General features: G+C 35.6%; 1 pseudogene; it reads right to left on the bottom strand.

Annotated features, from left to right (window-relative positions):
• Positions 1 to 3,346: 3,346 nt before the first annotated feature.
• LOC129063187 (protein NipSnap homolog 1-like) lies at positions 3,347 to 7,511 on the bottom strand (annotated as a pseudogene).
• Positions 7,512 to 23,842: the final 16,331 nt, after the last annotated feature.

Below are 23,842 nucleotides of genomic sequence, written 5' to 3'. Positions count from 1 at the left end.
TCACTATACTTTACAATAAAGTACTGTTTTACAGTGTAGAACATATTGCAGAACTATACAGAATTTGAGTCTTTTTATTTCAGACACTCTGGCTGAAAGCAGACTTGTCAAAAACTAGGAAGTCCACACCACCCTTCAGAGGAGTGACTATTTTGAAAAATAATATAAATAAATATTGTGGGGAGAGTGTTGATCATATTGGTATTTCATAAAAACATTTTGTAATCTTTTAAGACTCTTTAAGCAATGTTCTACATTTTACAGATTTCTTGATTTTTTAAATTTATTTTTGCTTTATCATTTCTTTTGAGGTATAATTGACATATAACATTATGTTAGTTTCAGGTCTGTACAACATAATGTTTCAGAATTTGTTTACTTTGTGAAATAATAGACCACAAGAAGTCTAGTTAATATCCATCACCATACATAGTTACAAATATTTTGTGATGAGAACTTTTAAGATCTAGTCTCTTAGAAACTTTTAAATATGCAATATAGTATTATTGATTATAGACACTGTCTTGTACATTACATCTTCATGACTTATTTATTTATCATTGTAAGTTTATACTTTCTGACCTTCTTCACCCATTTTGCCCACCCTCCAACTTCCACCTCTGGCAACCACCAATATGTTTTCTGTATCTACAGCTTGGCTTTCTTTGTTCATTTGTTTTTATAGATTCCAGATATAAGGAGACAATTACATATTTGTCTTTCTCTATTTGACTTATTTCACTTAGCATAATGCCTTCAAGGTCATCTAGGTTGTCACAAATGGCAAGATTTTCTTCCTTTTTATGGCTGAATAATATTTCAGTGTGGGTATCTGTGTGCATGTATATACCATGCCTTCTTTATCCATTGATTTATAGATAGGAACTTAGGTTACTTCAATGTGTTGGCTATTATAAACAATGCTGCAATGAATGAAGATTCCTATAATATCTTGAATTAGTGTCTTTGTTATTTATTTTGGATAAATTCTCAGAAATGGAATTTTTTGAAAAACCTCCATATTGTTTTCCATAGTGGCTATACCAATTTACAATTCCACCAATAGTACTCAAGGGTTCCCTTTATTCTTCATCCTTGCCAACACTTGTTTTTTCTTATCTTTTTGATAATAGCCATTCTAGCTGGTGTGAGGTGATGTGTCATTGTGATTGGCTTGCATTTCCCTTATGATTAGTGATGTTGAACACCTTTTCATGTAACTATAGGTCATCTGTATCTCTTCTTTGGAGTAATGTATATTCTGGTCATCCACCTATTTTTCAAAACAGATTATTTGATTTTTGCCATTGAGTTGTATACATTTTTAATATGTTTTGGGTATTAACCCTTTAGATATATGATTTACAAATATTTTCTCTCCTCTGATAGTTTGCCTTTTCATTTTTTTTATGTTTTTCTTTGTTATAAGAAGCTTTTTCTTTGACATAGTTCCACTTGTTGATTTTTGGTTTTGGTGTTAGTCCAAAAAATTATTGCCAAGACCAGTGCCAAGGAGTTCACCACCTATGTTTTCTAATTCTCTTTTAGACCTTTAATATTTATCTCATTTCATAAATATTATCTACTATGTTCCAAGCACACTGCCAGGCTCCAAGTATAAAAGGTGACAAATTACATGGGTACATTCCATCACTGAAATTATAGTGCATTAAGAAAACAGAAGTTAAGAAAATTTATATTTTAATAAATATGTAATTATAGATTAAGTGCTATAAAGTAAAAGAACATATAAAAATGATGACATAATGCAAATATTCATTTCAGTCAAAAGTTGGAACAATGTAAATAAGTGGAAAAGGGTATTAATTAGAAAAAACTAACTATAGCATAAATGATATATGGGTGAAAAATGTAATTTACACAACACTAAAGAGCCTACGTCTAACAGCAGGAAACTAGATGGTAAATAAACTAAAATTACATTTATCAAATGCTTATCATGCTCTTCTTCTTCTACGCTATACAACTTGCATACCTTATATAAGTTGATCTTCATATCAACCTTATTACTTTTAAGTATTATTTTCCCATTTTAAAGATGCTAATTAAATAAATTTTTCCTGTACATACACACACACATACACAGCCAAACAACCAGAGTCAGAATACTTTTTTCATTCAGGAAAAAGAAAAAATATGTATCAAGCATCTATTATGTGCCACATACTGTCCTAGACATTTGAGACACACCAGTGAATAAAACAAATATCTCTGCTCTTATGGAATTCACATTCTTTTTTTTTATAATAAACATTTGATTGGTTCTATCTTCAACTCCAGCACAACTTTTCCTGAAAGGGAGGCAGAATCAATCTATCTAGAGTTTCAAGAGCTGTGGGGATCTCTGAGGAGGCCTACAAAGTCACTGACCCCACTCCACATTCCAGTGGCCCAGTAAAATGAGGGTTGGGTGATCAAGTGTGAAGAGGGGAAAAAAGGGATGCAGGATGGTCACATCTTTGCCTACAGAAAGGAAAAGGGAGGGCATGAGACTCTCCCTGTACAAAAGGGGTGGAAATATACATTCAAGTTTACAATCTCATTACATCATAGCAGGAAACAGATGAGCCTCTTTCCAACTGTCTTGTATTATGAACTCTAACTGTGACCCTAAACCATTCTGTATTCCAAAATCTTCAGTTCAGACTTAAGTTCTGAATTCTAACTTCTACCTTCAGTGTTTCTGATTCTGGGTTCTTGTTCCTGTTCCATTCTGTTTCCTGCCCCTAGATCCTTTCCAGCTCCTTTTTTCCAGCTTTCCTGGGTAAATTAGATGGACCTTCTGCTGACTTTGCTAACTTGAGGGATTTCCTGTACTTCTTGTGGCAGTTCTAGGTTTTTCCCCAGCAGGAGGGACTTGGTTCAGATTGTCCAGAAGGTGGGTGGTTCAGTGGAGACCAGGACATTCCTGAGAGCCTGGTCTGTTTGACCTCTCCTTTTCCCAGCCCACATCTAACCACTAGACATACTATCATTTGTGCAACTAAAGCTAAACTGATGTTTTCCATGGTGATAATGGTGGACTCATGGCCTTGAGATGAGGAATATTAGGGGTAATACATAACAGTTTGCTGTACTTCATTCAGAGACATTAAAGACTGCTTCCAGCTCAGGGAAAGGAGTGGGCAGGGAAGGTGGGAAGTGTCTAGGCAGAGCTATAAGTCCTCAGAACTTTGCCATCCTTCAACTCCCTGAGCGGAGTCTGAGTGGAACATTAGCCCCCAGGGTCTTCCCAGATCCGAGAACAAAGACAGCAGGACTAGGAAATCCTCTGTCCTTGGCCACCATGAGGGAGACAAGGAATGAAGAGGAGGCAGCAGAAGCATCACTGAAGACAAGAAATCTTCAAAGGGACCATGATCTAAGACTCTCTCTGTTGCACCAAGAGGACTGAGTAGTAGACATTTTTGTCTCAACCCCTCTTCCTCCAAGCAGTATTTCTAGTCTCTGTCCAAGACTGCAGGTCTTTATAGGCCCAGATACTGTACACAACATAGAGCTTTCCTATCTGTGAGAAGAAGCCTCCCACCGCCTCCTGGCTCTCCTGCCAATACTTGATGTCTCGAGCCCGGTTGTTCTTGCACTCCATCATAGTTCCTGGCTTGAGCTTGTATGTCTTTAGCTTACAGATGTTGGAACCCATTCAGGGCTGTGGCTCATTTCAGAAGCTGATCTCAAGGAATATCTGGTTTCTCCTAGACAGCAACATCTGGCTCCACTCCTTTTGGAATTACAAGTACTCCTTGTTTTTGAGCTTGTTTATGCTGTCCATGAGGACTGGATAACCATCTAAGGATTGCCACAGATTGGCCTGGTCCTGCTCTCCATACCATGTGTTCCAGTTGCCCATGAGCAAGCAGGATAGTCCTCATCCAAATGCAGCTTGGGCAACACAGCCTCAGTCAGGCTGTGGTAGGCATCCAGACACTCAGGCTTCACATTCTGAAACTGGATATTGAGGAGGTTATTTGTTTCCCTTCTTGGATAGCAAGGTTGGACTGGGTGTCCTTTTAGAGACCTACCTTGTGCACAAAGAGTGAGCGTAACTCACTTTCATTGTCATTAGAATAGAAGCACTCTGCAGATGCAACCACAACATCTTCACCTCTCTACCCCCCACCACAGCTGGTGTCCCGCTGCAGAGATGTTGCACAGCGATTGAGCCAAGTAGAACAGAAGCCAGAATTTATATTCTTGTGAACATAAAGAAAGAATAAATGAACAACAACAACAAAATAAAGAGATAGAGGGACGAGAAGTAAAGAAAGAAGAGAAGGGAAGAAAGAAAAAGAGAGAGAGGAAGGAAGGAAGGAAGGAAGGAAGGAAGGAAGGAAGGAAGGAAGGAAGGAAGGAAGGAGGCTAGGAGGGAGGGAAGAAGAGAAAAAGCCAGACAAATTAATAGATGGGAGCGCAATGGATGGGAAGTGCTTGAAATTTTATTTATGGGAAAGGGTAGGAACCATTGTGGTGACATTTAATTGAGGTTGCTTAAAGAGGTATGGGAGTCTGGAGGCAGAAAGACCTAAGTAAAAATAATGCCAAGCACAAAGGCCTTACTATAGGCACTTTAGTGGTATGTGCTAGGAAAGAGCCGGGACAGAGTGGCTGAAACCAAGTGACCAGAGGAGCAAGTAAGAAATATGCTCCATGGGGAAAAAAAATTTATATGGTCTAATAGATTTCCATTTTTATTGAGGTAATATTTAGCACTTAAAATGACAATGCAAGTACATTACAGAAAACCAAAGAGTTAGTCACAAGACAGCTCTAAGATTTATATCTTTCAAGAAGATTTTCTGTATATATGTATTTTCCAAACAACCAAAATACCAAAGGAATCATACTCTATATATTTTAAATTAAGATAATTTATTTATGTAATATACCATATTAAACATATTTAGATTGTTCTATCTGTTACTCTATGTCTTAATCAGCTCAGGTTGCCATAATAAAATATTATAGACTAGGTGGCTTCAATAACAGAAATTTATCATTTCCAGAGGCTGGCAGTCTGAAATCAGGGTTCCAGCATCAATGGATTCTGGTGAGAACTCTTTTCCTGGTTTGTGGATGGACATCTCTCTGTCTCTTCATATCTTCATATGATGGAGAGAAAGTGAACAAGCAATCTCTCTTGTGTATCTTCTTATAAGAATGCTAATAGTATCATGATTGCTCCACCTTATAACCTCATCTAAACCTAATTATCTCCCAAAACCCCTCCTTTAAATACCATTACAATGGTATTTAAAAATGAATTTTGGGAAGATACAGTTTGGTTCATAGCATTCTATTAATGAACACAGAGATTCAGTTGATTTTTTAATATTATAAGTTACCCAGAGAATAAAGAGTAAAAATTAATTAGAAATTAAAAGTAGATTTTTTTTTGGAAAAAAAAGTCATAAAGATTATAGAACTGCAAATACAATTGAGGCACCCAAATCACCAATCCTTTTAAAACTAGATATTGTGGATATTCATTTTTTTAAATAATTAATTAATTAATTTTTTTCAAGTACATTTGCCTCTGCCTACCCCCCACCACTTTCCCTTGCTCCCCTCTCCCTTCCTCCCTCAATTCTTCCCCTTCGGTTTTTCCCATGAGTCCTTGCTATATGTTCCTTGACTTTCCCCTTCCCTTCCTTCCCCCCCCCCCTTCCCTCTTGTCTCTGTTGGTCTCTTTTCCTTTCAGTGTTTCTGGTCTTATTTTCCTTGCATCTTTGTATTGTTGGTTAGGTTCCGCTTATAGGTGAGATCATATGGTATTTGTCTTTCGCCCCCTGGCTTATTTTGCTTAGCATAATGCTCTCGAGTTCTATCCATGCTGTCGCAAAGTTTAGTAGTTCTTTTTTTCTTTTTGCTGCATAGTATTCCATTGTGTAAATGTACCATAATTTTTTGATCCAGTCATCTACTGATGGGCATTTAGGTTCCATTTTTTTTAACTTCCATCCGTTATATCAAAATTTAGAGCTAACCAAATTGTTTTAGTACATTTGTCTTGAACACACTGCTTTTTACAAAATTAATTTTACTTACATAATGCGTTGCATTTTTTTTTTAATTAATAGAAGCTAGATAAACTGAAGCCAAGTGAAATGGGAAATTCACATATACTTCCAGGTAATTAGGGCTTTAATAGCTTAAATTTTTTGTCTGACTTAAATGAGGTAAATGAAGTACACAGAATCAATTAAAATTTTAAAATTATTCCACTTGGCCATTCTATATATTTATTAAACACTTGTTGATTAGTTCTTTAGAGTAAACAAAAAGACATGGGATTTAAAAAGAAATGACACCATTACCAGCCATTTACAAAAGCTTTGAAATATCTTGAAAGAAATATTGGCACTGTAGTTATCAAAGAACAGCATGCAACTGCCCCAACACACACGAAATCAACCGATTCAAGAAGTTCTAGAAGGGTGTTCTCACCCTGGTAAGACTTACTAATAGTATGCTAACAACAATATTACTGCTATTTACATATTGGTAACACACTGGCATGGATTTGCATAATGCATTGAGGATCTACGCTCTAGAGAGTTGCACTGTAACATATTGGCGCTTAATGAACTCTGAAAAAATTGATTTTCCACAGAGTAAATTAAGGAATGCATTATAGCTGTTAAAGTAATCTTAAGGGAAATCCGAAGCTTTCACTGTAGCACCATGCTTAGTAAGTAATAAATTACATGTTATACTTATTTGCCTTAATTCATGCTAATTTTGTCCAATTAATGTATCACAGTAATTCAGAAGCCTGTCACATGAGAGCTAATTATTTATTGGATTTTTGTGTTCAGCTCCCTGGGAGTCTACTGGAAAACAAACTCACGATTGTCTTTTTCTTAGGTCCACAGTGACATTTTTATGTCTTATTGTGGGAAAGTGAGAGATTTGTTTCTGTTTCAAGTTTTAAAACTGAATCAGGAGGTACAAGAGTCAGATGGTTGTTTTTTGATTGGTGAAAGAATTGGGTAGCCTGCCACCCTGTTAGGACAAAACCTACCATCTTTCTTATTAATGTATGTCTAATTAGAGTCTGTATATTTAGGAGCCCTCATTTGGGGGTAAAAAACTTTTTAAAAAATTTGTGCATGTTAGTATGGGTGTGTCTATCTATGCACACAGAGTGCATTGGAACATTGATGCAATTATTTGAGCAATGCACTTATTTCTCTCAATCATCTTTATATTTTAGAGAATTTAAGTGGATTGTCTGAAATTTTGTGTTCTAAAGTATTGTTTGATAAACAAAATCAACAGCAATGTTATGTTTCCTGAGCACCAGAGTAGTGGTGCCCCCACCTTCCACATATTAGAGCAATAGTGCTCTATCTACCCCAGCATCAAAAAAGTGGCAGGTGCCCTACATGCCAGAGCAGCAGACCTCTGCCACCTGCATGCCAGAGGAGCAGCACTTCACCTACCCAAAAGAGAACCATTATCTTTACACTCCTGACTCCTGGTGGCCCCATACTGCCGAGTTTACTCTCTACAAAACTGTTACTGGGCTATGGCCAGCCTTGCCCCACAGTGCAGATTTTTTTGAATATTCTTGAGGAGCAGACTCTGGAAAATAGTAAGTTCTGAGGCTCTATACTAGGGGCCATTTTTCTCTCAAAAGCCTGATTGGCACCATTGTTCCTATGCAGAGACCTCCCTTAAAACAAATACATCTTGGTCTGTTTGGGCCTCATGAACTCTGCTGGCCTCATACTAGCAACTACTTGAGACCCCACCCCAACACAAACAAACATGGACGTCCAGCAGGTGGTGGCTGACCTTGGTGTACTCTGAGACTGTTGCTGAATGGCTTTAGACACAGCACTGGCACCAAGTTTGAATCTCTATTAACCTAGTGAACCCCTACCTGGTGACTCACTGAAAACCTACCTCATGCAACTTAGATTTTACCACTAGAGGCTCTGTCTATGATTGAGCCTAAAAGGTAGATAAAAGGAGGAGGTGGATCCAGGTGAGGCTTGGGCTTTTTGCTGGCCTTCCCCTGGGCTCATTACTGGTGGAAACCAGTCTTGGTGCACAGCTTTGGCCCTCCTATGCGTACCCAGGCCTAGCAGCTGCACACCGTAGCTCCAAACTGGTAGTCCAGAGCAGCTCATAGGCTTGCCTAACATTGACCTGAAATGAAATCCTTCCCAAATGTCCCTGGAATCACCATAAGGGTTGGAGAATAAATAACACATCAGAGCACAACCCAATTAGATCCAAAATCAGCACACTCACAGAGAGATCTCAACAGGAAACAAATCTTCTTGGAGCAAACTCTGCAATGCAGTGTCATCTGCTGCATTGCAGCTAATACATTGCAATCAGAGTTGATCGGTATAGCCAGCCAAAAAGGCAAACCCACCTACAGATGGGCCAACAGCAGTCAAGACTCAATTACAATAGAAGGGCTCATGTTACACACAAAATAGATATGTCTGGGGAACCTACCTCAAATAATCAGGAAGACTGTGCCACTGAGCACCATGAGACACCTACTATATAAGGCAACCATACCAAGACTGGGAAGCATAGCAGATTTACTTAGTATACAGAAATAGATATAGAGAGGCAGCCAAAATAAGGAGACAAACAAACACCTCCAAAAAGAATTCCCCAGAAAAAAACTAAATGAAATAGAGGCAAGCAAGCTACCAGACAGAGTTCAAAACTATGGTTATAAGGATGCTCAAGGAACTTAGGGGAAGAATGAATGAACTCAGTGAGAACTAAAACAAAAAGACAGTAAATATGAAAATGGACATAGAAACCATATAAAAGAACCAATCAGAAATAAAGGATATGCTGTCTGAAATGAAGGGTAAACTGGAAGGTATCAACTGCAGGCTAGATGAAGCAGAGGTAAGAATTAGAGATTTGAAACACAAGGTAACTGAAAATACCCAATCAGAGAAGAAAAAAAAAAGAATTTTAAAAATGAGGATAGTCTAAGGGACCTCTGGAGCAACATGAAGAATAATGAGGGTACCAGAAAAAGAAAAGAGAGAGCAAATGATTGAGAACCTAACTGAAGAAATAATACTGAAAATTTTCATAACCTGATGGAAAAAAGAAAGACACATATGGTCAGAAATTGCAGAGAATTCCAAACAAGATGAACCTAAAAGGGCCCATAACAAGACACATCATAATTAAAATGACAAAATGTAAAGACAAAGAGAAAATCTTAAAGAAGCAAAAGGCAGTAGAAAGACCTGTAGGGAGCTCACATAAGATTTTTAGCTGATTTCTCAACAGAAATATTTTAAACCAGAAGAGATTGGCACAAATATTCACTGATGAAAGGATGGGCTTTCACCAAGACTATTCTACCCAGGAAGGCAATCATATAAAATTAAAGGTAAAATAAAGAGCTTTCCAGACAAGAAAAAGCTAAAGGAATCTATTACCACCAAACCAGTATAAGAAATGTAAAAGGACCTATTTTATGAAGAAGAAAAAAAAAGCATAATTATAAAGAATAAAATGGCAATAGATATGTACCTATCAACAATCACTTTAAATTTAAATGGATTAAATGCTCTAAAGATGTAGGGTAGCTGATTGAATAATAATACAAGAACCCATATAATATGCTGTCTATAAGAAAGCCACCTCAAGAACAAAAGATACATACAGAGTAAAAAGATATTTCATGCAAATGGAGACAAAAAATCAGGGGTGGAGATATTTGTCCCAGGTAAAGTAGATTTTAAAACAAAGAACATTGCATAATGATAGAGATTAATCCAACAAAAGGATATGATTCTTGTTAATATTCATGCATCCAACAAAGGAGCATGTAAATATGTAAAACAAGTCTTGATGGATGTAAAGACAGTGATCGACAATAATACCATCATAGTAGGGGAATTTAACACCCCACTGACATCAATGGACAGATTTTTTCCAGACAAAACATCAACAAATATACAGTGGCTTTAAATGACACACTGGATCACATAAATTTAACTTAGATACACAGAGCATTTCACTCCAAAACAGCCGAATATATATATTCTTTCCAAGTACACATAGAACATTTTCTTTTTTAAAAAATGTATTTATTTATTTATTTATTTTTTCAAATACATTTGTCTCTGCCTTCTCTCCACCACTTTCCCTTGCACCCTCCCTCTCTCCCTCCCTCCCTCCCTCCCTCAATTCTTCCCCTTTGATTTTGTCCATGAGCCCTTGCTATATGTTCCTTTGAATTTCCCCTTCCCTTCCTTTTCCCCCGCCTCCCCCTCCCTCCTTCCTTCTTGTCTCTGTTGGTTTCTTTTCCTTTCAGTGTTGCTGGCCTTATTTTTCTTGCATCTTTGTATTGTTGGTTAGGTTCCACTTATAGGTGAGATCATATGGTATTTGTCTTTTGCCCTCTGGCTTATTTCGCTTAGCATAATGCTCTCTAGTTCCATCCATGCTGTCGCGAAGTTTAGTAGTTCTTTTTTTCTTTCTGCTGCGTAGTATTCCATGGTGTAAATGTACATAATTTTTTGATCCATTCATCTACTGATGGGCATTTAGGTTGCTTCCAACACTTGGATATTGTAAATTTGCTGCTATGAACATTGGGGTGCATAGGTTCTTTTGAATTGGCATTTTGGGATTCTTAGGGTATAGTCCCAGCAGGGGAATCACTAGATCAAAAGGCAGTTCCATTTTCAGGTTTTTGAGGAAATTCCACACTGCTTTCCACAAGTAAAAGACTTCTACTTAGAAAATTATGACATAAAGAAAGAAATCAAAGGACATAAACTAAATAGAAACATATGAGGGGGGACCCCAAAAAATCCGGAATATATTTATTTAAAAAATGTGCATTTATTCTTACATATTTAAACTTCAGTCACCTTCAAAGTGGCCTTTATTTCATGCAACACACTTCTTGAGACATTTTTTCCACTGCTCAAAACAGTTTTTTAATTCACCAGTTTTGATGCCTTTTAATACAACTGCCATGTTTGTTTGTTTTTTCACCTCTTCTATGTTGCCAAAATGTTTCCCTTTGAAGACTTTTGTAATCTGGGGAAAAAAATTGCGGGGGTCCACTTTGGGTGAATAGGTAGGGTAGGGCGGGGGGGTCATGCCATTTTTGGTATAAAACTGCTAAACACTGAGCACAGCTCAGTTTGGCCAGGTGCACTAGTAAATCACCCATCATGAAATGAGCAATTCTATTGAGTCTTCAAAAAAATTCCTTGAAGTTGAATATAGCCTCTCACAAAAACATCAGCTAGTACACTGATACAGATGGGTTCCTAACTAGAACACTCACATAGCAAGGGAAGCTGTACTACAAGGGGTCCCACTCTCCAGAAGATAATTCCTATTTTTGGAAGGTCCCTCTCTTGTATATTGTGCTCACAGACAGGAATAATTTACATTAAAATGACAATACTAATCAAAGTAATCTATAGATTCAGTGTAATTCCTAACAAAACACCTAACTCATATTTCACAGAACTATAACAATAATTCAAAAATGAATATGGGATCACAAAAGACCCCAAGTAGCCTCACCAATCTTGAGAAAGTAGAATAAAGTTAGAGGTATCCTACTACTAGATATCAACCTAAACTACAAGGCCATAATAATCAGAAGAGCATGGTATTGGCATAAAAGCAAAAATACAGATCAATGGAGCAGAACAGAGAGCCCAAAAATAAATCATGGCTTTATGGTGGACTAATATTTGACAAAGGAGGCAAGAAAATATAATGAGGTAAATAAAGTCTATTCTAAAACTGGTGCTGGGGAGGGAATCAAGATGGCAGAGGAATGAGTGGAAGCCACATTGGTCTCCTCCCAGGACCCATGTAGAATTACAACTAAATTGTGGAGAAATCACCTGGAATTAACAACTGAACAATAGCTAGAGAGGAGCCTTATAACCTTGAACAGACAGAAGAATCAGCTTTAGCACAACCTAACTGCTAAAGAGTGTGGTAGAGACTCAAGAAGTCAGGTGGAGTGATGATGGGCAACAGCACTAGAAAGATATTGAAATGTCCAGTCGGATCCTCCTGAGAAGAGCAGGGTCTAAACCATAAGCAGGGATCTCCAGCCTACAGTGCCAGAGCCCAAAAAAGTATGCAGATAAGAGCCAGCTGTGGAAAGCAGCAAGGTTGCTTTCTGACAGAAATGGGCAGCTGGAGATGAAAAGAGCCTTTTAAAGGGCCAATGCATAAATTTTTATTTGCAGCCATTTACCCTTGTCTCTGGCAAAGGTGGGGGCAGGGAGGGCTAGAGACACCTGAGAAGAGACTGGAGAAGGAGGTTTTGGGGAAGGAACTGAGAAAACAGCCAGCAGGACTCTAGTGTTGACACATCCCCATATGGCAGCAGCCATCTTGCTCTGGCAGACCACTCCGCTGAGTGGCAAAATGTGAGAGGACCCAATAGCCCCGCCCCAAGGAGGAATTCCACCCTGGCCTGGTGGTGCTGAAGCTTGACTACTGAGTACAGAGTGGCAACCACAGATAATAAATCCCTGGTTAAAGAGGGCACAGAGTGTTCTAGAGATACTTGAGGAGAGGCTGGAGACAGAGGCGTTGGGGAGAGAACAAAGAGAGTAGCCAGTGAAATCCTGGTGCCGACTTCTCCCTCATACAGCAGCAACCATCTTGCTCAGGAAACCATTTCCCATGAGCAGCAGCAGCATGAAAGGGTAAAATAACCCCGCCTCAGGAGGAACTCTGCCCCACCCTGTGAAGCCTAAACCTGACTGTTGAGTGCAGCATGACTAGATTAACAACTGAAGGAGACAGCCACAGACAGTAGTAGATTCCTGGAAGTCTTGAACAGACTGCTTAAGGTCAGACAGGGTCAGCATCTGACATCATCAGAGGCAGCTCCAGAAAGAAAAAAACAGCAGACTCTTACCATAGAAGTTCACACCATAAAGTCAGGAAATCACAGATCAATTTAAAAAGCAGATGCAAAAAAGAAGAGTCGAAATAAGCCATAGGGCGAAAGACAAATACCATATGATCTCACCTATAAGCGGAACCTAACCAACAATACAAAGATGCAAGGAAAATAAGACCAGCAACACTGAAAGGAAAAGAAACCAACAGAGACAAGAGGGAAGGAGGGAGGGGCGGGCAGGGAAAGGGAAGGGAAGGGGCAAGTCAAGGAACATATAGCAAGGACTCATGGACAAAACCAAAGGGGAAGAGCTGAGGGAGGGAAGGAGGGAGGGGGCAAGGGAAAGTGATGGGGGGGAGGCAGAGACAAATGTATTTAAAAAGAAAGAAAGAAAGAAATTCTTGGGAGAAAAAAAAAAGAGAACATCATCAACAACCCAGAAAAAAAAAAAGAGTCTCACAGATAATTAGAAGGAAAAGAAACTCCCCTGATTCAAAAGGAAAGGGGGAATCTCCAGAAACAGAACTAAATGAAATAGAGGCAAACTATCAAGATACGGAGTTCAAAATAACTGTTCTAAGGAAGCTCAGTAAGGTCAGTGAGCTCAGAGAGAATTACAAAAACTACAGGGAAACTACAAAAAAAAAACTTACTGCAAACTATATAAGCATGAAAAAGGACATAGAAACTATCAATAAGAGACAGGAGGAAATGAAGAATACAATTTCTGAATTGAAGAGCACAGCAGAAGGAATCAAAATCAGACTAGATGAAGCTGAGGATCGAATCAGTGTGCTGAAGGACAAGGTAGAAAAAAACTCCCAGAAAGAGCAAGAAAATGAAAAAAAAAACCTCAAAAAGAATGAAGAAGCATTTAGGGAAATGTAGGACAACCTGAAAAGTAATAATATCTATATAATTGGGACACCAGTAGGAGAAGAAAAGGAGCATGGGACAGAGAACCTGTTTGAAAAAGTAAGGATGAAAAACTTCCCTAATTGGAGGAGAGAAAAAGTCACGCAAGTCCAGGAAGCATAGAGGGTTCCATTCAAGAGGAACCTAATGAGGCCCACTCCAAGACACATCATCATTAAAATGGCTAATATCAAAGACAAAGAAGGACTCCTAAAGGCAGCAAGGGAGAAAGAGGTAGTATCATACAAGGAAGCCCGGATACAGCTAGCAGCTGACTTCTCAACAGAAACACTGAAAGCCAGAAGGGAATGGCAAGAAACATTCCAAGTAATGAAAAACAAAGGCCTGCAACCAAGACTGCTCTACCCCACAAGGCTCTCAATTAAAATGGAAGGTGAAATAAGGAATTTCCCAGACAAAAGAAGACTAAAAGAATAAACCTGCACCAAACCAGCATTGCAAGATATGCTAAAGGGACTGCTTTAAGAATGAAAGAAGAGTCTGTGAATACCCAGTTCCTTTCACAGCCATCAATACTTGGTATTACTAATATTTTCAATATCATTATTTCAATATAATTATTTATCATTATTTCAATATAATATATGAAATATTAATATTTCAATACTATGATGTGTTATTTTAATTGTTACTTTACTGACACTAACCTTGTTTTTGTATATTTCTTGCCTATTTCTATTATTTTCAAAAGATTTAATTGACTTTTTCATATTCTTCTTCCATTTTTTGATTAAATGTTTGTATTATATTTCCCTAAAAAAAATTACGTTTTTTAGATGTGTTGCAAATACCTTCCTTTTCTATTACTTGTCCTTTAATGTTTTTATATGTATATCACTGTATAGTCTTAAAACTTTAATATAGTCATATTGTCAGTATTTTACTTTATAGCTTCTGGGTGTGAATATTTTACTTCAAAGTAAGAAAAATATTATTTTGTATTTTCTACTAAAACTCCTTAGATTTTACATATTGATTGTTATCTCACCTGAATATTTTTTCTGTGTAATGTGTGAATTAGGTCTCTATATTTGTTTTATCTCAAGTAACAATGGTTCATGTACTTTATTTGTAAAATAAGCCTTATTGTCCCCATTGATGTGAAATAACAATTTAATCATATATTGCATTGTTAGACAGAGATATATGCTTATTTCTAAAATACTCATTTTATTTCAATGGTCTACTTGATTATTTCTGTGCTGGTGTCATGTTGTTTTAATTGATGAGAATTTATAATGGATTTAAATGTTTTAAAATTTTACAATGGATTTTGACATTTAAAAAATAAATAAAGTCAATTGGGATTTTACGAAAAGAAAGAAGGAACTCCTACCTTTTACAACAACATGGGTCAAACTGGGGAATATTATGCTAAATGAAATAAGCCAGTCGGTGAAAGAAAAATACCATATGATCTCACCTATAAGTGGAATGTATTACACAAAATTAACTAACAAACAAAATCAATCACAGGCATGGAAACATGGAGCAGATTGAAATTGAGCAGAGGGGATGGGGAAAGAGGACAGTGGTGGAAAGAACGGGAGGGGGCTGGACAAAGAACATGTATGAATGACCCATGGACATGGACAGCAGTGTGGGAATTGACCATGGAAGCAGGGGGACAGGGTGGGATGGATGGAGGAGGGCAAATAGGGAAAAATTCAGACAACTGTTATAGAATAAACATGATTTTTTAAAAAGTAACTGGTGCTGGCAAAATTAGACATGTAAAAAAATCCAACTAGACCACCTTCTTATGCCATATACAAAAATAAATATAAATGAGTAAGACTTAAATTCAAAACTTGAACCATAAAACTCCTTGAAGAAAACATATGCAGTATAATTTCTAACATTTCTTTTGTAAATATTTTTACTGGTATATTTCCTCAGGAGAGGGAAACAAAAGAAAAATAACAAATGGGGCCATATCAACCTAAATTTTTTTTTTTTACAAAAAAGGAAAGCATCAATAAAATAAAAAGACAATTTATTCAATGGAGGAAAATAATTTGCTAATAGTACATCTGATAAGAGGTTAATATTCAAAATTTATAAAGACCTCATACAACTTAAGAGCAAAAATACAAACAGTTCAATTAAAAAGTGGTCAGAACAACTTAACAGACATTTCTCCAAAGAGGACATACAAATAGCCAATAGGCATATGAGAAGATGCTCAACATCACTAATCTTCAGAGAAATGCAAATTAAACCACAAATAGACAGCACCTTACGCCTGTCAAATTTGCTCCCTTCAAAATATTAAGAAACCACAAGTGTTGGCAAGGATGCAGAGAAAATGGAACCCTCAGGCACTGTTAGTGGGAATGTAGATTGATCCAGCCATTATGGAAAACAGTATGGAGGTTCCTCAAAAAATTAAAATGAAATTTCCTTGTGCCGCAGAAGTTCTACTTATGGTATATATCTGAAGAAACCTAAAATATTATTTTGAAAGAATATATGCTCCACTATGCCCATTGCAGCATCATTTACAATAGTCAAGATATGAAAACAATTCATGTCCTTCAATAGATAACTGTATACAAAAGATGTGGTATATATATATACAATGAAATATTACTCAGCTATTAAAAAAGAATAAAATTTTATCATTTGCAACAGCATGAATTGACATAGAGGGTATTTTGTTAAGTAAAATAGATCAGAGAAAGACAAATACTATATTGTTTCGCTTATATGTGGAATCTAAAAAACAAAATAAATTAATAAATGGGGTGGCTCATTGGGTAACTGGGTGAAAGCAGTGAAGAGAGGAAGAAGTATAAATGGGTAGTTATAAAATAGCCATTAGGATGTAAAGTACAGCATAAGAATTATAGTCAGTAATATGTGATGATTATTCATGGTGCCATGTGGGTACTGGAAATATCAAGGGAACACTTTGTAAAGTATATGATTTTTTTAACCACTATGCTGCACACTTGAAACCAATACAAATTAATACTGAAATTAAAAAAGAGAAACAAAATCAAATCTAACTCAAAATGATATTCAATATCATCTTTGCAAAAATAGATTTTTATTTTACTGTGGTTCACTGTTAATTCACAGCCCCCTAAGTGAACTATTTATTAGGATAATTTGTGCAATTCATACCTATAAGTAATGTGGCACTTGCCAAATAATTTGAACACCACAAAAAGATGCGGACTTCACAGTCAAAGAAGTAGTGCTTCAACAGCTGTGAAATGTTCACTATCTTCTGGAATCCTGACAGACCATGCATTTGCAGACATTTATAGAAAGTGGGAAACACTTCATCTCCTATTTTGTTCCCTCCATAAGTACCAAGAGAGCACTCGTCTGCTAATTAACATCTTGCAGCCAAATGAAGAAGAGGTATAATCTCTCTAATACATAATGCAGCATAATGTTGACTAGCAAATTCTGTCACAGTGATCCAGGTTGACATTAGGTAAAACACATCACTATTTATGGCACAGACATTAAATAAAAAGTTTACTTTTACAACTCTCTTCAATTTCATAGGGAAAAATAGATAATGTATTTTTATTCAGTCTGTTTACACTAACCTCGGTGTCCATGACCAATTGAGTGCAAGAGAATCAGCAAACTTCTTCAAGCCATTTTAAATTTTACACCTTAGTATAAGATTATTTCAAAGGACACCACCACCTACTATATATGTTATTTTTCTCTCCTTGCAAGTATTTTTATTACCATTCAAAACTGGAAAAAAAGTTATTTTTTTTTTTTGCTTTCTTTTTTATATGGCAGTATGTTTTTTCAGCCACTTTTTTTTTCTCAACTACACTTATCTTTTTCTTAACAAATTAACATGTCTTTTTTTTATTTCTCTTAAAGAACAGTGGTATTATGAAGATATTACAGTTCCTAAGATATTTCTTAGGAAAATAAATTTTCAACTGAAGCTTCAGCTTTTTTAACTGTCAAAATTTAGAATTAGAATAGAATAGAATAGAAATATCTGGTTTATTACTAAATAGAAGTCCTCCAAAAGAAATTCCTATTTCTTCTAAGGTCTAAACTTCCCCAGCCTATACCACCCGACCAATCAATGTTATGCCCTTGCACTGTAATTGTCTTTTTTTTTTTTTTAAGTGAAAGATTTAAGCTTTTAACCTCCTGACTTAGTCTCTATGCAGACTTGCCTTACATCATTTTTTGACAGGACTATGAAGCTAAAAATCCTGAGTCCTGACCAGATTCTAACAAACCATTAAAATTCAACCTTATCAGCTCTATGTGTTTTAGATTAATTTTTTTTTCTGGATTCCTAAAAATCTTAGGACAGTACTAAGCTAGACTGAGCCAGACCTAAGGTCTATGTTTTGCTCATTCTTGAGGTAGAAAAGCCTAGCTCAAAGGAGTTTCTTACTACTGGTCTCTAAAAGCTCAGATGACAGAATTTGCCCTGTGTTCACAATTTTTATTCCTTTTTAGTGCTTTCACTTCATCCTAATATATTGGGTTTTGTTAGTAGACAACAACTCTGAGGCCTGCCTGATGTGAGGATCCAGTGCATAGTGGATGGTAGGCTCAGCTGGAACCATATCAGACTGCATTTGGTCACAGGATTTTCCTGGGCCTAAACTACTTCACTTTAAAATGTGGGGAGAGTGGATCATTCCACTCTCCAGGTGTGATGTTTTGTTTTTCTATGAAATCAGTTGAAAAGCACAAGTGATAACAGATCTTAATGGTCAACTGCAGAACTTATCTTGTCCTATAGATTCAGGCCCAGTCCCAGGAAAGGATGACAAAAAGTCTAGGAAGGCATTTCTTTGCCTGAACCCTTTAAATATGAAAAAATTTCCATTATTTTGTTTTGTTTTTTATAAATTTAACTACACCTAGTTCTTCTTTTGATCAAGCTGCAAAGGTCCTGGGTTATCATCTACTCAATTTTTAATAGCATTTTGAGTTTTAGAATTTAAAGACTTTTGTGCTCAAGAGTTGAAGATAATTGTGACATATGCCCATTTTTCACTTACTCTCCAGTCAGTAGGTTTGAGTTCTGACAGGTCTGCAGCTCAGGAAGGCTGGACAGGCAGGGTGAGCCACCTCTAAATTCAGAATCCCAATTCATTCTAGGAAGAATCCTAGACAATGGCACTGGTGCCAAAACCCTCTCTGCCTCTTTGTCTCTCTCTATCTCTCATCCTCTCATTTCTATCTCTCTCTTTCTCTCTTGAGCATGTTATGTTTCACACACTCTCAGAAGGAAAAGCCAATTCAGCTAACTTTACTTTTAAGCAAAAAAAGATAAAGAACATGCTATGGAAGCTTTAAAAATAATACCCCTATTTTAAGCAGGACCACTAAATTATTTTCAGTCTTTCCCTATTATAAACAATACTCTAATTACCATCCCTAAAATTTAGCAGCATTAAACATTTAAGACTCTGTGAAAATACCTTGGTCCCACCAAAATCAGTTGAGTTTCTTAGCTCCTGGGTGATTCTAGAGAAGAATCAGAATTATGATGGAAAATCTGTGAGCTAGGTAGAGCAGAGGCTATGAAATACTTTTCTAATTTTGATTTTAGTTTTAGATTCTTTAAATGGGTAGGGACACATAATGCTTTTTGAAAAGGTTTTAATCTGTTTATTTAGAAATAAAATGCTTTGTATGATAATCCTAATATTTATCTGTTCAGTACTCATATTAACCACTAAACATCAGGTTAAGGACAGAAGAGATGTTTTATGACTATTGCCTTATTTTCCTTTTCTCAATAGACTCTTAGAAGCATATAATGTTGGAGGGTTTGGAAGAAACAAAAAGAAAAATACACACACACACAACTTTTTTACTACTAATAAGTGAAAGACTAATACAACTTATTTTTTATAGTATAAAATACAGATACCTTTAAGGGACAACTGGACATTTGGTAGTCAGAATAAAATATTGGCCCATTCTCCTTTAAGGACTGGGCGGCAGGATCCTTTTTGGCTCCTTTTTATAATATGCAAAAAAAAAAACAACTTTGAAACAAGCAATACATTTTGGATATTAAATCCTTATCATATATATTATTGGCAAATTATTTTCCTCCATTCAGTTGGTTGTCTTTTGTTGTTGTTGTTGATGTGTTCCTTTGCTATGCAAAAACTTTTTAGTTGTAAGTCATCCCGGCTGGTTATTTTTTCTTTCATTATTCTTGCCAGAGAAGATATACCAGAAAAAACAAACAAAAACAATAACAACAAACAACCATTACTAAGAGCAATGTCAGAGATTTCATTGTTTATGTTTCCTTCTAGGATTTATATGGTTTCATTATTTTACATTTAAGTTTTTAATCCAATTTTAGTTTATTCTAATATATATTATAAGAAGATGTTTTACTTTTGTTTATTTTGCATATATGTGTCCAATATTTCCAACATTTATTGAATAGGCTGTCTTTACACTATTTTACATTCTTGCTTCCTTTATCATATATTAATGGACCATATAAGCATGAAGCATTTGTTTATTTCTGGGCTCTTTATGGTGTTCCATTGATCTATGTGCGTGCGCACGTGTGTGTGCGTGTGTGTGTGTATGTGTATGCTAGTACTGTGCTATCTTAGTTAAGTTATTGTAGCCTGTGGTGTAGTTTTATATTATGTAGTATGAACCCTCCAACTTTGTATGTCTACTCAAAATTGCTGTAGTTATTCAGGGTCTTCTGGAATTCCATATACATTTTAGGATTATTTGTTTTAGTTCTGTGAAAATGCTATTGGTATTGTGATAGGTATTTCACTGAATCTATAGACTGTTTTGGTTAGTATAGACATTTTAATTATGTTACTTATTTCTATCCATGAATACAGTATATGTTTCCCTTTATTTGTATATTCTTAAATTTTTTCTTCAATTTCTTATAATTTTTCAAGTACAAGTCTTTTACCTTCTCATTTAAATTTATTCCCAGGTACTTTATCATTTGATGGAATTTTAAATATGGATGTTTCTTTTTCTCATATTTTATTATTTGTGTATAAAAATGCAACTTATTTCTGAATAATTTATTTTATATCCTGTTACTTTACCAAATTTATTCATTAATTCTAGTAGTTTTGATGGAATCTTTAGGGTTTTCGATATGAGCCAGGACCCCAAAAAACAAAATTGTCATCTGGACGTGGGCCCCTTTTTGTACAGGTTTCCCCTGCTAGGTGAAGTCTTTATCAGTGTACCAGCTGACATTGTTGTGAGAGGCTGCATTCAGCTACAGTGATTTTTTTTTTGAAAACTCAGCGCCTTTACTCATTCATGGTAATGCATCTATCTACACACACTTCGTTGAGTGTTGTGCAGCTTTTGACCAAAAATGGCGCGGCCCCTATGCCCTACTCTCCCTATTCACTCAATCTTACCCGGAGTGACTTTTTTGTTTGTTTGTTCCCCTGGATGAAAAAAGTCCTCAAAAGGAAATATTTTGCAGATATGGAAGAAGTGAAACAGAAAACGGCATAATCATTAAAAGACATCAAAATCGACAAGTTCAAAATTGTTTTGAGCAGTGGAAAAAAACGTCTTGATAGGTGTATTGCATCAAATGGAGAGTACTTTAAAGGTGCCTGAAGTTTGAACATGTAAGAATAAATACACAATTTTTATAAATAAATTTAGTTTTTTGGGGTCCCCTATTGTACTATTGTATATAGTATCATGTCATCTGTAAATAATAATGATTGTTTTACCTCTTCCTCTCTAATTTGGATTTATTTATTTTTTATTATGTGTTTGTTGGGGCTTGGGCTTCCAATACTATGTTGAATAAAAGCAGTGAAAATGGACAACTTTATCTTGTTCCTGATGTTAAAGAAAACTTTTTTAGCTTTCTCTCATTGAGTGTAATGTTATCTGTGAGTTTGTCATATGTGGTCCTTTTTATGTTGAGGTATGCTCACTTTATTTCTACTTTGCTGAGAATTTTTATCATAAATGGATGTTGGATTTTGTCAAATGTGTTTTCTGCATCTATTGATATGATCTTATCCTTCATTTTGTTTATATGGTACATGCCATTAATTAATTTGCAAATATTGTACCAACTGTGAATCTCAGATATAAATCCACTTGATCATTGTGTATTCTCTCTTTAATGTATTGCTTCATCTGGTTTGCTAATACTTACTGAAGATTGTCACATCTTTGTTTATTAAAGATATCGACCAATAAATTTGTTTCATAATTTTGGTCAGATTAGGAATCAAAATGATGTTTAGCCTCCTTAAATGAGCTTGAGAGCCTTTCCATCTCTTTATATATATATATTTAAGTTTGACGAGGCTAGGTGTTAATCCTTCTTAGAATGTTTAGTAAAATCCACTTGTGAAACCATCCAAATGGAAGCCATCCAGGACTTCTGTTTGTTAGTAGTTTTTTCATTACTAATTTGATTTCATTGGTAGTAAACTATGTTCAGATTTTCTGTTTCTTCTTGGCTCAGTCTTCGAAATTTAAATTTTTTTTAAATTTATCCGTTTCTTCAAAATTGTCTAGTATTTCGTTGTGATAATTTCTTATAATTCCTTGTACTTCTATAGTATCAGTGATCATTTCTCTTCTTCCATTTCTTATTTTATTTATTTCATCTTCTCTTTTCATTTCTTGAGTATGGTTAAGGGTTTATCACTCTTGTCTATCTTATTAGAGAACCAGCTCTTGGTTGTATTGTTCTTTAGCACTGTTATATTAGACTCTATTTTGTTCATTTCCAATCTGTTCTTTAGAATTTCTTTGCTTCTACTTATTTTGTGCTTTGTTTTTGTCCTGCCATTTTCTAGGTGTAAGTTTAGATTGTTTATTTGTGATATCTCTTGTTTGTTGAAGTAAACCTATATTGCTAATTTCCCTCTTATGACTATTTTTTCTGTCTCCCATTATTTTGAGTTGTGTTTTCGTTTTCATTTGTCTCAGATATCTTTTGATTTCTTTCTCAATTGCATTGTTAACTTACTTATTTTTTCTTATTTTATTTTAAAATCATGTTTATTCTATTACAATTGTCTCAGTTTTTCCCCTTTTGTCCTTCTCCACCCACCCCACCCTGCCCCTCTCTCCCAGGTCAACTCCCACTCTCTTGTCCATGTCCATGGGTCATTCATACATGTTCTTTGTTTAGTCACTTCTTTCTACCATTGTCCTCCTTCCCCGTCCCTACTGGTCACTTTCAGTCTGCTCCATGTTTCCATGTAAACATTCCTGTGGTTTATTTTTTTTGTTAGTTGATTTTGTTGAATACATTCCACTTGTAGGTGATATCATATGGTATTTGTCTTTCACTGACTGGCTTATTTTACTTAGCATAATATTCCCTAGTTCCATCCATGTTGTTGCAAAAGGAGTTCCTTCTTTCTTTCTTTTTTTAAAATGCAGATTTATTTATTTATTTTTTAAATGTCAAGATCCATTATAAAATACTAAAAAAATTAATTTCATTATAAAGTCTCAGCAATCATAACACCTGTACAGAAATAATCTAGTAGATCAATGAAATAAAATGAGCATTCTAGAAACAAATGTATATCGCCATCTAACAATGTAATATATGATTAAATTGATATTTCAAATCAATGGGGAAAATAAGGCTTATTCAACAAATAAAAATGCATGGACACTATTAATTGAAATAAACAATTATAGAGCTCTATTTCACACATTATACAAGAAATATTCAGGTGAGTTAAAAATCAATATGTAAAATCAAAGAAGTTTTAGGAGAAAATACAAAATAATATTTTTTCTTACTCTGAAGTAAAATATTCAAACCCAGAAGGTATAAAATAAAATATTGACAATATGACTATATTAAATATTTAAGACTATACAGTAATATACACATAAAAAAAGTTAAAGGACAAGTAATAGAAAAGGAAAGTATTTGTAGTACATCTAAAAAGGGTTTTTTGTTTTTCTCTTGTAGGGAAAAAATTCTACAAACTTTTATCAAAAAATGGAAAAAGAATATGAAAA

The sequence above is a fragment of the Pteronotus mesoamericanus genome, unplaced genomic scaffold, assembly GCF_021234165.1.
Source record: "Pteronotus mesoamericanus isolate MK-2021 breed Mesoamerican mustached bat unplaced genomic scaffold, CSHL_Meso_final scaffold_85, whole genome shotgun sequence".
NCBI classification, from domain to species: domain Eukaryota; kingdom Metazoa; phylum Chordata; class Mammalia; order Chiroptera; family Mormoopidae; genus Pteronotus; species Pteronotus mesoamericanus.
The sequence above is the reverse complement of the archived record's forward strand: the minus strand, read 5'-3'. Positions and strand labels throughout refer to the sequence as shown.